The sequence below is a fragment of the Orycteropus afer genome, unplaced genomic scaffold (assembly GCF_000298275.1).
Source record: "Orycteropus afer afer isolate SDZICR_OR568_19922 unplaced genomic scaffold, OryAfe1.0 scaffold00124, whole genome shotgun sequence".
NCBI classification, from domain to species: Eukaryota; Metazoa; Chordata; class Mammalia; order Tubulidentata; family Orycteropodidae; genus Orycteropus; species Orycteropus afer.
Window position 1 is genome coordinate 3702596 of NW_006921711.1, and position 16780 is coordinate 3719375.

Here is a 16780-nt window from a genome sequence, read left to right on the forward strand (position 1 = left end):
TTGTCAGATATGTTATTACCAAATATTTTTTCCCAATCTGTAGGTTCTCTTTTGACTCTTTTGGAGAAGTCTTTGGAAGAACATAAAAATTTAATTTTTAGAAGGTCTGCCAGGGCTTTCTTCTAAGGCACCTTCATTGGGTTTGAATGACCAATGTTTTGGTAGTAGCCAAGCACTTAACCATTTACACCACCTATGGATTCCACTCCTTAATAAAGTACTTAATAAATATTTGTTGGATGATTGTGTCTAAAGCAGATTCTGGCACACACTGGGAACCTGAAGACTGTTCCCCCCACCCCTCTTTTTGATCAGATGACCTGTGTGCACTTTCATTATGTTATACTAAATCTGAACAACAATTCCTCCCCAACTACAAAATTTCAGAATGTATGGATTTACAATTGTAAATTGTAAAGACAGTTGTAGGAATTGAGCTCTGGGATGCTCAAATGTGTGTCATTTTTATTTGGGATAAACAGATTTTGAGAATGGGAAGGAAGATGAAGCAGGAAGTAGAGCAGGAGTGGCTGTTATTGCAACACAAATCCGACAGAGGTAAAGAGAGTGAACTGAGAGGACACCAATACCCTGGATCTGTGAGGCAAGATGGAACAGTGGAGCTACAGGTAAGAGGGAGTGAAGACATACGCTTTGCAGAAGAGAAAGAACTAAGCCAGATAAACTTTTATATTGGTGGAGGTATGAAGGAAAAGGCTACACACATATGTTGGGTCAGTGAAATGATGAACCAAAAGTTCTTCCATCTCAGGTATCTAAAAAGCTACCTTCTATCTCTAGGTTCACAGTGTGACCAGCAGGAATGGTCCAAGAGGAAGGAGTCAACCTAAATCAATAAAATCAGAAAGATATTAATACTTTAAGTAAAGAAACACACACACACATCACATAAACACAAACAATATTCTTAGAATATATTTCCATCAGGAATTTTTTGTTTATTTCATATTCCAGAATATTCCAGAATCCAGCTACTCTCACCATTGCCCCTGCTGACATCCTGGTTCAGTAAATGTCAGCTCTTCCAGATTATTGTAATCATCTCCTAACTGGTCTCCCGCTTCCCCTAGCCCCCTCCAGTCTATTCCCAACATGGTAAAATGATAACTTAACAACATAAGTCAGTGAAGCTACCCTGATCACCCTATACATACTACTGCAATCTGCACACATACTTTCCTGACCTCCTTTAACCCTGTACTCTTTTTTCCTATAGTACTTACCACTTTCTAACATACACTACAATTTACTTATGCATTGTGTTTATTACTATTATTATTATTATTATTTTATTTCACCCACTAGAATGTAAGCCCATTGGGGGCAGAGACCTTTAAGTGTTTGTTTATTTACATATCCCAGTACTCAGAACAATCCTTATACTATAGTAAGTGCTTAGTAAATATTTGTGATATGAATGAATGGGCATATCTGTAACCAATTAAAACAAATTTATAAGCATCTTCTCAGATCACAACCCTGTAAAATTAGAAATCAACAGTAGAAGATGAACAGAAAAAGAGCATACATGTGGAAACTGAACAATACCTTCCTTGAAAATGACTGGGTAATAGAAGAAATAAAAACTGAAATTGAAAAATTCCTTGAATCAAATGAGAATGAAAAAACAACATACCAAAATCTCTGGGAGACAGCAAAAGCACTGATCAGAGGCCACTTTACAGCAATAAACACACATATCAAAAAAGAGCCAAAATCAACACCTTAAACCAACGTCTTCAATAATTAGAAAAACAGCAGCAAAAATGCCTACAGTCACCAGAAGAAAGGAAATAATAAAGATTTGAGCAGAAATAAATGGAACAGAAAATATAGAAAGACAACAGAAAAAAATCAACAAGACTAGAAGTTGGTTTTTTGAAGAAATTAATAAACTGAAAAACCACTGCCAAATTTAACAAAGGAAAAGAGGGAGAGAATACAAATAACATGAATAAGAGATGAATTGGGCAACATTACAACAGAATCAATGAAATTAAAAGGATAATATCAGGATACTATGAAGAACTATACTCCAAAAAATTAAAAAATCTAAAAGAAATGGGCAGATTTCTAGAAACATACTACTTACCTAAAGTAATGGAGCTCTGGTGACATAGTGCCTAAGGCATTTGACTGCTAACCAGAAGTCTGGCAGTCCAAAGCCACCAGCCATTCCTCGGAAGGTTGGGCAATCTACTTCCGTAGTGATACTGCCTCAGAAACCCAAGGAGGGGTGGCTGTAAGTCAGATCTGACTTGATGGCAAACACAACAACAACAACAAACCTAAACTAATAGAGGCTGAGGTAGAAAATTTAAACAGACCCATAATAAAAGAAGAAATTGAACAGGTCATAAAAAAATTACCAATAAAAAAGAAACCTGGCCCAGATGGTTTCACTGGAGAATTCTACTGAATGTTCAGAGAAGAACTGACACCAACCCTACTCAAACTATTCCAGAACATACAAAAGGATAGAATCCTCCCAAATTCGTTTTATGAAGCAAGCATAACCTCGATACCAAAACTAGGCAAAGACATTACCAAAGAGGAAAACTACAGACCAATATCCCTCATGAATATAGATGCAAAAATCTTCAACAAAATCCTAGCCAATAGACTCCAACGACATATCAAGAAAATAATACCTTATGACCAAGTGGGGTTCATACCAGGTATGCAAGGATGGTTCAACATTAGAAAAATAATCAACGTCATCCATCACATAAATAAAACAAAGGAAAAGAAGCATATGATCATATAAATTGATGCAGAAAAGGCATTTGATGAAGTCCAACATCCATTCCTGATAAAAACTCTCAGCAAAATAGGAATAGAAGGGAAATCCCTTAACATAATAAAGGGCATATATTGCAAAACCAACAGTCAACATTATTCTCAATGGAGAGAGACTGAAACCATTTCCCTTGCAAACAGGAACAAGACAAGGATGGCCTCTATCACCACTTCTATTCAACATTGTATTGGAATCCCTAGGCAGGGCAATAAGGCATGAAAGGGAAATCAAAGGCATCCAAATTGGTAAGAAATCCCTATTTGCTGATGATATGATCCTATATGTAGAAAACCCAAGAGACTCAGCAAAAAAACTACTGAAACTAATTGAGAGATTTAGGATAGTGGTGGGATACAAGATCAACATGCAAAACTCAGTGACGTAAATCAGTGAAGTAAATCAATCACAGAAGGTCAATCAATCACAGATGGAGATTGCCCAATCTTCTTTCCAAGGAGTGGCTGGTGGGTTTGAACCACCAGCCTTTTGGTTAGCAGTCAAACGCTTTTGGATTTGTTGGATTCCTCTCCACCAGCAAAGAGACTGCTGAAAAAAAATAAGGAAATCAATACCATTTACAATAGCTACCAAAAAAAAAAAAAAAAAACAACAACTTGGGAATAAATCTCACTAGGAACACAAAAGACCTGTACAAAGAAAACTACGAAACATTACCCCAAGAAACCGTAAGCGATCTACATAAATAGAAGAACATACCATGCCTGTGGATAGGAAGATTGAACAATGTGAATATGTCAATACTACCCAAAGCAATATATACATTCAATCAATCCCAATCCAGATCCCATCAACATTCCTTAAGAATATGGAAAAACTAATCACTAATTTTATATGGAGAGGAAAAAAAAACCCAAACTCACTGCTGTTGAGTTGGATCCAACACACAGTGACCCCTTCTTGTGTTTCTGAGGTGGTATCACTATGGAAGTAGCTTTCTCCATCTTCCTTTTGAGGAGTGGCTGGTGGGTTGAACCTCCAGACTTCTGGTTAGCAGTCAAATGCCTTAGGCAGTATGCCACCAGAAGGAAAGAGACTTTGAATAAGCAAAGCCCTATTGAAGAAGAACAAAGTAGGAGGTCTCAAACTACTGGATCTCAAAACCTACTCTACAGCCACAGTAGTCAAAACAGCCTGGTATTGGTACAATGACAGGCACATAGACCAGTGGAACAGAATTGAGAGCCCAGAAATAGACTCATCGACCTATGGTCAGCTGATCTTTGACAAAGGGCTGAAATCCGTTAAAAGGGGAAGAGATGGTCTCTTTAACAAATGGTGCTGGCAAAACTGGATATCCACTTGTAGAAAAATGAAACAAGATTTTTATCTCATACAATACACAAAAACTAACTCCAGATGGAACAAAGACTTAAATATGAAACCTAAAACTATAAAGTTCCTCAAAGAAAAACTAGGGGTAAATTTAGGGGCCCTAATTTATGGCATAAATAGAATGTCAAGCATAACCCAAAATGCACAAACCACTTTAGATAAACTGGATGAATGAGACCTTCTAAAAATTAAATTTTCATGTACTTCCAAAGACATTTCCAAAAGAGTAAAAAGAGAACCTACAGACTGGGAAAAAATATTCAGCAACATATCTGACAAGGGACTTATCTCTAAACTTTATAGAAAACTCCAACACCTCAACAACAAAAAGATTAACAATCCAATTTAAAACTGGGCAGAAGATATGAATAGACACTTCACCAAGAGGATATTCAGGTGGCCAGTAAATGCATGAAGCAATGCTCACAATCATTAGCCATCAGAGAGATGCAAATCAAAACAGTGAGATACCATCTCATCCCAGCACTAATGGCAAAGTTCAACAAGACAGAAAATAACAAATGCTGGCGAGGATGTGGAGAGATTGGGACTCTCCTACACTGCTGGTGAGACTAGCAAATGATACAACCACTTTGGAAAGCAGTATGGTGATTCCTTAAAATGCTGGAATTAGAAATACCATTTAACCCAGCAATCTCACTACCAAACCAAAAAAACTAAATTCACTGCATCGAGTTGGATCCGACTCATAGCGACCCCTCCTTGGGTATCACTGCAGATGGAGATTGCCCAATCTTCTTTCCAAGGAGTGCTTAGCAGTCAAATGCCTGTGGCACTATACCACCAGAGCTCCCAGCAAACCCATTAGTAGGTATATATCCTAAAGAAGTGAGAGTCAAGACAAGAATAGATACCTGCACACCTATGTTCATTGCAGCACTATTTACAACAGCAAAAAGATGAAAACAACTTAGGTGTCCATCAACAGAATGGGTAAGCAAACTATGGTACATACACACAATGGAATAGTATGCAACACTAAAGAATAATGTAGAATCTGCAAAACACCACATAACATGGATGAACTTGGAGGATATTATGTTGAGTGAAGTAAATCAATCACAGAAGGTCAAATATAGTATTAGTTCATTACTGTAAAAAGTCAAGGAAAGGTTTTTATATGGAGGGAAATGTTCTTTGTTGGTTACCAGGGGTGGAAGGGGCGGGGAGGGAACTCTATCAAAACAAAACAAAGATATGCATTGACCCATGTCACTTTAGTTGTTCCTATTTCACTGTACATAAATTATAATTCAATAAAATGTATTAAAAAATTTACAAATATCTTGTTGGAACGTTAGAGGAGGGAGATCCCAAAAGGTTTTTGGAATCAAAGAGTGGTAATGAAATTGTATAGTATCTTCAAGAATCATTTATGTTTGGTTAAATGTCATAAACATTCTACTTTATAAAAAACAATATCTTTGCTCAACTTTAGTAAATGTACAAATACTTGTAAGAGATTTTGTGGGTTTCCCTCTGGCGTTGTTTCCTCAAACCAGTGGTTGTCAGCCTTGTCTACCCAATATCCCTGTTATTACTGTTACCATATAATAATATCCAATTCCCAGGTTACGAACAAGATCCATTCCCAACAGTGTACTTAAGAATTTGTAGGTCAATCAGAACAGGTGCCCAACCATACCAACTATTATAAGAGTCAATTCTAATTCACAGCGACCATGTAGGACAAAGTAGAACAGACCCATAGGGTTTCCAAGGCTGTTACCTTTATGGAAGGAGACTGCCACATCTTCCTCTTGAAGAGTAGCTGGTGGGTTCAAACTACTGAGTTTTTGGTTAGTAGATGCAGCTTTAACCACTACGGCACCAGGGCTCTTTGGAACAGATGGTTCTTATTTAGCCTTACTGTAGTGCAAGAAAAGGCTCTAAGCCTTTTCAGTGTTTAAAAGCTGCAGGTGTAGCAAGTGAATGTGATGGTTGTAAAGAATTTGTGGTGAGTAGGGGTTAGTTCAATTGTTTCAAGGTGAGAGCAAATTTATATCACATTAAAGTAGGGCTTGGAAACAACCCAGCTCCCCTCAAAGATTATGGCCAACCTCATCACTGAGTGTGTGTGGCTTTCCACAGTCTTGCCAGTAGTTCAATCTCATGCATCAGGCTCCTGAAATGTCTCACTATGCCTCTTCCAAATCTCTAATTCCAGGCCTTCAATCTATAATTATTCCCATTCCAGTTACCATGACAAATCTCCCAAATTGTAAAATTTCAGGTCTCTTCCTTTTTCAGTTTATTGTCTTTGACAGAATCAGTTCAAAGTCCTGTATTAAAGGGCCAGTAGGAGTTGTCCATAAGTTGGATGTTCATAACCCAGGCAATGGCTGCATGTCCGTTTATGATCATATTTACACGAAATATGTAGAATAGGCAAATTCATAGATTAGTGGTTTTCTGGGGTTGGAGGAGGGTGAATGAAGAGTTATTGCTTTGTGGGTACAGGATTTCTGTTGGAGAGATGGAAAAAGTTTGGAAATAAATACTGGAATTTTGTGAATGTGGGCATTGTGAAAATAATTAAAGCTGCTGCATTGTATACTTAAAAATGGTTAAAATGGCAAATTTCATGTTATGTATATTTGATCCCAGTTTTTTTTTTTTTAATTTTATTTCTTATTGTTGTGCAAGGGGCTATGCTAATCTCCCTAGTTTCCATTCTCCCCCAGGTTAATTTCTAGTCCCTCTTCAGACCAGTTCAAGGTAGACTTTATCCACGAAGTTTTGACCGTGCCAGCTCATGCTGAGTCTTCCTTCTTCACATTTCTTTATTATGACTGGGCACTTACTGTCACTCAGTATCTAACGCTATTTTGCCAAGGTAGATGGAAGAGATTTCATGAGGGTAGTTATTCCATTCCATGATGGTGCACATCCTTTACTGTATTGTTTGATGGTGTCATCAAATCAATTCTGACTCATAATGACCCCATGTAACAGAGTGGAACTGCTCCATAGGGTTCCCTGGGCTATAATCTTTACAAGAAGCAAATCACCAGATCTCTTCTCCTGAAGAACAACTTTTTGTTAACAGCTGAGCACTTAACCATTGTGCCATCAGGGCTTCTTTTTTGTTACTTCTCACAGAAAAAGCTCTCCATAGCTGTCAGCAATAAGTACATGCTTTCCAAGGCTGTAAAACTTTACAAAAGTAGATTGTCTTATCTTTCTTCTGCAGAACACCTGGTGGGCTTGCACCACCCACTTTCTGGTTAGCAGCCAAATGCCTTACCTACTATGCCACCAGTGCTCCTTAATTGACTGAGAAGCAATACCTCTCAGGGAAGTGGAAAAGAAGGGCTTGGGTGGGAGTGGCCTGAAGGTGAGGTCAGGGCTGCACACCAAAGCTTGTATGACCTGTTCAGACAGTAACTGGTAGGCTGGACAGAGTTTGCCTCCAGTCATAGGGTCTGGCCTGAGGGTGTGTCTCCAGTGATACAATAAATAGCTCTATGAAAAAGAGTTGGAAATGGAGGAGTTGGGCTTTCTGGAAAGAGTAGGAGAAAAGGGCCCAATCTCTTGAAGAACCACAAAGCAAATGGGACTGACTGTAATTTGGGGCACCCAGTGCAAAATAAAAATGAATATTTTTTTTCAAAAACTATTAAGACTTTCAAGACAGTAGTTATTGTTGTTATGAGCCATCGAGTCGAACCCAACTTATAGTGACCCCTCCTTGGGTTTCTGAGGCAGTTTCACTACGGAAGTAGATTGCCCCATCTTCCTTCCAAAGAGTAGCTGGTGGGTTTGAACCACCAGCCTTCTGGTTAGCAGTCAAGTGCTTTAGGCACTATGTTACCAGAGCTCCCTGAAGACAGTAGAGCAGAGCATTAAACCTAGCCTGAGCCATCTAAGTGTGGGCTCTTCTAAGCACAAGGCCCTGTATGGCTGCACAGGTTGCACACTCACAAAGCCAGCTTTGCAGCAAATCCATGAGCTCTGCCAGATTGTGTATGGTGCATCAACTCACCCATCTCCACCTCTAACTTTCCAGTCATTTTGGGATTAGGGATAGCAGAGGAAGGATCACATCAGGTTTTCTCCTCCTTGGCTGAGAGCAGGTTTGGGAAAATAGGAGTGCTGGCAGGACTAGTGTGTGGTGCCCTCCAAAGAGGCCACAGCAGCCGCAGGACAGAAATGATAAACACCGTGTCTTTGTGTTTATCTCACCCTGTTGTCATGTAGCATGACTAAGGCCTGCCTGCAGCTCTACCCTGAGTGTGCTCAGGGGGAATTGCAGCCTCCCTCTGACAATATTTACTTCTCTGTTGCCCTGGAGATCCCTGAATTCAAAGAAGGCTGTGGTTTTTCTCTACATCTCCACCCTCACAAGCAGCTTCTCTTGCCTACTGAGAGTGTTCTAGTTTGATTCAAGAGTGGGGTACAAGTTTTCTCTGGGAGAAAACCTAGGGAGGGGGAGCAGACACTTACATGCTGTTCAATTTGCCCACAAGCATTTAGCTCATGAGTGTTTTTCTCATCTTCTCCTAGCTCTTTGAGAAGAGAGCAGGGTCTGTGCCTTCTCTGTCCTCTCTACTTAATCAGTATTGGGGCCAAATGCCAGGTCTTCATTTACAGAATGGAAAAATGAAGGAAGCAAGGAGGACTCTCTCACAGGCTAGGAATGGGGGACATTACAACTTGGATGGAGGCATGAGAGTGAGGAGAATTGCTCTTCCTGAGAATGGTCTCATCCTCAGCTCCTCAAGGCAGACCTGGCCAGCTGGAATTAAGGTGTTGACTTTTGCTAAATACCTTAAGAGGAGTGAACACTTAAACAGCTTTGTGACATTCCCTCACCTAGGCACCAAGGTTTTCCTACGGATTTAGCCTGCTGTGAATGCATAACACTTAAGAAAACTCTGCTTTTGAGAGTGATGTCCTGAAAAAGCTGGATAATACCAAGGAGATAAGCCTCCTGTCTTCGTGAGCCTAGTAAATATAATGTCCTTTAGCTTTACACAGATACTGTTTCTACTCTCTTTATATTTGTGATCCATTTCCCCTGGCAAAATGCTTAAATGCAAACCCATCAACTTACATTATTACAGTTACTGTAGAGGTTTTACCTTTTAAGAGAAGCTGACTGTAGTTAAATTTGTGTGTCAATTTGGCTGGGCCTGGTTGAGCGGCTGGGCAGCTAGATGTAGTTATTCCCCATGGTGAGATTGGTAATTAACTCCATGGTGGAATCTACTGGAGCAGCTGAGTAGCTGACTTAGGGACATGATCTGCTTCCAGTATATAAGAAACAATTTTGAGGCAAGTCTCCAGCTTTTTGATACACTTGAGCCTCGCATGTAGCCAAGTTTTCATTCAGTAGCCTGCGTGCTCTGCCGATCTTGGGACTCCTAATGGACTTGAATTAATGTACTGCCAAGTTGTTTGGTAACATTGGGACTATACCTTTTCACTTTTTGACCTTGAGTTTGTCAGCCTCAGCAGGTAGCAGCTGCCTGAGTGAAGAGATGCTTCTAGTTTCAGTGGCCCAGGAGCAAGAGGCAGAGCTGAAGCCCAAGGTCCAGGGGCTTTCACCCAGCCCCTTGAGCCTGGTACTTTGAACTAAGACTTCTAGCCTCCAAAACTGTAAGAAAATAAATTCCTGTTTGTTCAAGCCATCCCATTTATGATAGAGCGGCACTAGATAACCAAAACACTGATATAATTCAATACTAACATAAAGTTGAACTAAAAGAAAGGTAATTGTTATGAATTATTACTATTTTATTCCATGTTATTTATATATAGTTAATGTGTATACATATATATATAATATATATATATATATATATTCCATGGAATGAAATAGTAGTATCTCAATTTATAATTACTCTGTATATAGTGAGAGAACCCTGGTGGTGCAGTGGTTAAGTGCTTAGTTACTAAACAAAAGGATGACAGTTCAAACTCCATCAGTCTTCTTCCATAAAGATTATAGCCTGGGGAACACTATAGGGCAGTTCTACTCTGTCCTATAGGGTTGCTATGAGTCAAAGGTAAATCAACAGAAATAGGTTTGGTTCTGGTATATATACACACACACGTGTGTGTATATATGTATGTATATATAGTGTATGTGTATATATACATATGTGTGTATGTGTATATATATATGACACACACATATATACACACACACTATATATACATATATATACACACATATATTATAATTGTTCTAGTTACCTAGTGCTGCTCTGACAAGAAATATATCACAAATGGGATGGCCTTAACAAACAGGAGTTTATCCTTACAATTTGGAGGCTTTAAGTCCAAGTTCAAAATGCCAGGCTCTAGGGGCTAGGTGAAAGTGCCTCAACCTTGGAGTCCAGCTCTGCCTCCTGCTCCCAGCCCACTGGAGTTAGAGGTGTTTCTTCACTCAGACAGCTTCTGGCTGCTGAGGCTGAGAAGCCCCAAGGTTGACAAGTAAAAAGGCACAGTCCCAATATTACCAACCCACACAGCAGGCCATTAACTTAAGTCCATTGTAAGTCCCGAGGTTGGCAGAGCATATCAGGCTGCTGAGGAACAACACAGCTACATGCAGGGTCCAAGCGTGCCATAAGCTAGAGACCATGCCCAAGGCTTCTCCTTATATACAGGAAGCAGACAACATCCGAAAGGCAGCTATTCAGCTGCTTGTGGTAGATCCCACCATGGAGCAGATTGCCAGTCTCATCATGGGGAGTAACTACCACCAGCTGCCCAGCCACTCAACCAGGCCCAGCCAAGTTGACACACAAACATAACTACCACAATAACATTTCATTGATTCCAGTTACTTAGAAGTAATTTGAACCTCCTTTTTCCAGACTTCCAAATACCCAGATCCTTCTATCTCAATAGATCTAGATACCTGATGTTGTCACAAGCATCCACTAAAGAAGAGAGATTTACTGTTTCAACTGGTAGCTTCATAAGACTGCTAGTGTTCTGCCTTTTTTTTAGTGTGACACAATCATACCATATGTCAACAAGATATTATTTGCTCTATATCTTTACAAATAACCTACTCCTATCATTTGCAAGCAAGATTGGCTGCAAACTACACCATGTTTTTATGAGTTAGATAGGTAGTGGAACATGTATGTACAGCAGCATGAAATGAAATAGTAGTATCTCAATTTGTAATTGATGACCAGGACAATCACAACCTTCTCCAATTGTTCTAGCCAATTTACAGAACTGGACAGTAAACAGAACTTGCTACAGGGTCAAGTTGGCATTCTACTGCATTTTGTAATGTCTTTACTTACAAGTGTTCAGGCTTAGAAAGGCTGGGGGATTTTTCTTTAAACTAGGCACTTGGTATCCATAATTTCAAACATATCTTTCACTCGGTTTCTGAAACTTGTTTTTCCCCAATGTTACCACTCACCTCACTTTAAAAAGATCTACACATGGTTAAAATGGAAGATTCTTGGTTGTCTCTCCAATATCAACCTCCTCCATTGCTTCCTGGTTAATTGTACCAATCTTCTACCACACAGGTTCAAAATGGCAGTTACTCTCCACCCTTCCCTACTGTCAGGTGTGGGCATGTGACCCAGACCTGGCCAATGGCATATGAGAAGAAGTTGGCTTGGGATTTCTGGGAAAGGTATTCCTCCTCAGTAAAAAGAGAAGAGCAAGGAGAAATGACAATTCCTGCATTTGGGTAGGCTAAGAAAAACCCATACACTGAGAATGATGGAGAAGAAAAGAAGAAAGAACTTGAGTCTTTAATATCATTGCTGAATCTCTGCATGGACCAGTCCTGTTCCTGCCCTGCTTTTCAGCTTCTTGCTATGTTATTGTTATGTTGTTGTTAGGTGCCGTCGAGTTGTCTCTGACTCATAGTGAACCTATGCACAGCAGAATGAAACACTGCTCGGTCCTGTGCCTATGTCTCCAGGCTATTCATAAAGTTGCCCAGTCATGTATCAGTGTTTCTCTGCTATTCATAAGGTTTTCCCTGACCAATTATTTGAGAAGTGGGTGGCCTCTTCCTTCTTCCTAGTCTGTTTCAGTCTGTAAGCTGCATTGAAACCTGTGCACCATGAGCAACCCTGCTGGCTTTTGAAACACTGGTGGCACAGCCTCAAGCCTCACAGCAACACACAAGCCACCACAGTATGACAAACTGACAGATAAGTTTGTCTCCCTTAGCTGTTGGAAACTGCTCCGCCCTCTCCTTACCTGATTCCTACCTTGATCCTGCCACTTTGTCATCCCCAAGGTTTCCTCCCTTTCCTGCTTCTGGGGATGGGTCCTGTCATTTACTATGAGAGATAGCAAATACCTGTGCTGTTTAGCTTTGTTTTCTGTTATGAGCTGCGGAGCTGTTTCAACCAATAGCATTCACTAGTTAGCAGTACACAGAAACCAAAAAAATAAACATAAATAAATAAGTAAATAAACCCATTGCCTTTGAGTCTATTCCAACTCATAGCTGCCTCCTTTGGGTTTCTGAGGCTGTAAATCTTTATGTAAGTAGATCGATTGCCTCATCTTCCTCCTGCAGAGCAGCTGGTGTGTTTGAACTGCCAACCTACATCACCTGAGCTCCACACATAGTGGAGCCCTGGTAGTGCAATAGTTATGCATTCAGCTTCTAACCAGAAGGTTTTGTGGTTCAAACTCACCTAGCAGCTCCAGGGAAGAAAGACCCAGTGATCTGCTACTGTAAAGATTGTAGCCTAGATAACCATATGCAGCCATTCTCCTCTTTCACATGGTGCTGTTATGAGTTGGAACCAACTCTAGGCCACCTAACAACAACATGGGAGATACAGAATTTTGAATCAGGTGTGAGTGGGGAAATTAAAAAGAAACAGAAAATACATTTCTTTCCCTCAGTGAGATGATAATCTGTTTCAGGGGAATAAAATCTATCTACATGTGCACATTGAGAATTTTTGCTTAGTACTCCATGTCATATGCAAAGTATAAGCTAAATAGCATTAACAGAAGTTTCTGCAAGATTTACTTATGTTATCAGTTATCATCAGGATGTGTCCATACTATTTAGAGTGAACAAAAAAATTAAACATAAATATGCCTTTTCTTTCATAATTTTGTTTGGAAGCTGACATCAGGATCTTTCAAAACCACATATTCTGATGTTTCAGAAATTTCTGGGACCCAAAATATTTCTCAGAAACTCACTATGGAGCCTGCTGGACACACACATTGCCACTTATGTCTGATTTGCAATATGTAAGCAAGTTGTCTATTTAAGAATTTATTCCCATTGGGTTAATAATCTTCACCTGACATTTAGAAAGTGTGTAAAAGGCACTTTTATTTATTTAAACTATATCTGCTGCTGAGCAGTTTGCCAGTGTTAGTGCAAATGTCAATTTGCTGGTCAAAAACAATAATTTTGCAGTTTTCAGTCTTCCTAGAGGCCACTTCTATTAGATGTGTTGTGATGACATTAATAGAGTATACTTGTAGGTTTGTGTTACACAGCAGTAATTGCGGTGGCAACTCTGAAAACCTTTCAAAGTCTGCTGAAATAAGACTCATTTGAAAGATAAACGCTTAGACTTCATCCTGTTTTCTCAGAAATACCATGAAATAATTGCTTGAGTCCTGGTGGTGTAATGGTTAAGTGCTTGGTTGCTAACCTAAAGGTTGGTGGTTTAAACTGCCCCCACTCCCACCCCGCACCCAAGTGGCTCCGTGGGAGAAAGATGTGGTGACCTGCTTTGGTCAAGATTATAGCCTAGAAAACCCTATGGGGCAGCACTACTCCATCACATAGAGTTGCTATGAGTCAAAATAGGCTTCCCTATGCCTAACGGGAGCTCTGGGAGCTCTGGTAGCATAGTGCCTAAGGCACTTGACTGCTAACCAGAAGGCTGGCGGTTCAAACCCACCAGCCACTCCTCAGAAGAAAGGTTGGGCAAGCCTACTTCCGTAGTGATACTGCCTTGGAAACCCAAGGAGGGGTCGCTATGAGTCGGGGCCGACTCGACGGCACATAACAACAACAACGGGAGCTCTGGTAGCATAGTGCCTAAGACACTTGACTGCTAACCAGAAGGCTGTTGGTTCAAACCCACCAGCCACTCCTTGGAAGGAAGGTTGGGCAATCTACTTCCGTAGTGATACTGCCTCGGAAACCCAAGCAGGGGTCGCTATGAGTCGGGTCCAACTGGATGGCACATAACAACAACATGCCTAACAACGGGAACTCTGATAGCATATGCCTAAGGCACTTGACTGCTGACCAGTCCAATGCAATGGCACATAACAACAACCAACAGCATCCTCTATGGTGTAGTTCAAGTCACATCTCTTATAGGATATGCCAGCCCACAGTGACCTCTCTCTTCCTATGATGTAATTACCGTGTACATTAAATATGTAGGGTGTGCTGGACAAGTTACACACATTATTGCTCATCCTTTTGTACACCCTTTGCAGGTAATTGAAGAAAATGAGGGCCTGAGAAGTTTTAAGTGACTTGCCTAAACAAAACAAACAAACAAAAAACCCACAAGTGGTGGAGCAGGATTCTTATTACATCTGATCTCTCTGGCTCTCTCACTATTCCAATTCCTCTATATGGCCTAACTGCCCTGGTCTCAGTGGCTCATACCCAACAGTTTTGACTGCTGGAGAGAGGATAAGGAGAATTTTAGTCTCCCAGAGGACTAACTGCTCCTAAAAACCCAGCTGCTTTTGAGTCAACTCTGACTCATGGTGACTCCATGTGTGTCAGAGTAGGACTGTGCTCCATAAGGTTTTTAATGGCTGATTTCTTAGTAGATCATCAGGCCTTTCTTCTTAAGTGCCTCTGGTTGGACTCAGTCACAAACCGTTTGGTTAGCAGCTGAAGGCATTAACCATTTACACCACCCAGGGTCTTCTAAATGCTCCTAAGCCACCCACAAACACTGTGCTATGGTAGACAGCCTGGGCATGGAGGTGTGCTCTGAATTGGAAGAACCTCTTTGATGGGATGGGGCTTTTCTACTCTCCATACACTGTCTCCACCCCTCCCTGCCTTGGGATCTGGTACAAACTATAAAAAGGGCATTCGACAATGCAACTCAAGGAATTTAGTAATTAGAGATCTTAGCCAAAAGATACCTAACAGTCATGCTGAGAGAAGTATAGTACTGGCAGTATAAAAACTCAGATTATCTAGTGGTTCCATCTCTAAGAGCTAAAGACTCCAGCCCACTGAGAATGGAATAACATAGAAATGAAAGAGAGACAACATATATTAGAGGCTAGGGAGAAATAATAGGATCTGAGAATTATGGAGGCAAAGGGTTAAATTAAAGACAATGCAAAAGGAATGATGATTTGGTTTCCTCATGACTGAGAGAGCCATATGGAGCTCTGGTGGCATAGTTGTTAAAGCATTCAGCTGCTAACCAAAAGGTGGCGATTTGAAACCACCAACTGCTCCATGGGAGAAAGATGAGGCAATCTGCTTCTGTAAAGATTTGCAGCCTTGGAAACTATGGGGGCAGTTCTACTCTGTCCATATGAATCTGACTATGAGTTGGAATTGACTCGATGGCAGTGGGTTTGTTTTTTTGCTTTTGAGAGAACCATGATCAAAGGTCCATTGAGGACCAGGAATACAGGCTGAATGCTCAGGCAAATTCCTCTTGAATTCTACAGACTCTGGATGAAAGCTCTATTTGGAAAATTTGTTTGTTTTTAACTGTTTTGTATATTCTTTGATGTATCAGAAAAAAGTTATCCAAGACTTGGAAATGGCAAAAGAAATTATTGGATGCCCTTTCAATGGAGTGCTGCATGCTGTCTAGTGGACCCTCAAGGGAGTGTCTGGTTCAATAGAGACATGAACCTTAGATCTTCTACTCTATTGACCAGACTAATTAGCAACTCTGTCCAGGTAGAAGTAAAATTATTGAAAATTTGTAGGCATGCAAATAATTCTAGTGTATAACAATGCAAGTAAATTTGGTCCAATAGAAATGCAGTTGATTTCTGCTCTGCAGGAAAAATTGATGATACCAAACATTACACTTTCTTGTATTTTGGAATATTAACTATTGCAAATAATTGTCAAATTCATTTCAGATTTCTGATCATCTTATACACATACATGTATGTTTTTTGATTCTCCTTTGAGTCAATTTAAACATCTTACTGGTTCTGTCATTTAAGGATTTAAACAAAATCTTTGGCATGTGTTCATTTTGTGTTTGTATATTTTTGTTATTGTTAGGTGCCGTTGAGTCGTTTCTGACTCATAGCGACCCCATGCACAGCACAATGAAACACTGCTGATCCCACGCCAGCTCCACTATCCCTGCTATACCTGAGCCCATCATCACAGCCACCATGTTAATCCATCTTGTTGAAGGCCTTCCCCTCTTTCATCAACCCTCCACCCTACCAAGCATGAGATCCTTCTCCAAGGAATGGTCCCTTCTGACAACATGACCAAAATAGGTGAGACAAAGTCTGGCCATTCTCGCTTCCAAGGAGCATTTCGGGTGCACTTTCTCCAAGACAGATCTGTTAGTTCTTTTAGCAGTCCATGGTACCTTCAGCATTCTTCACCAGCACCACAACTCAAAAGCATCAACTCTTCTT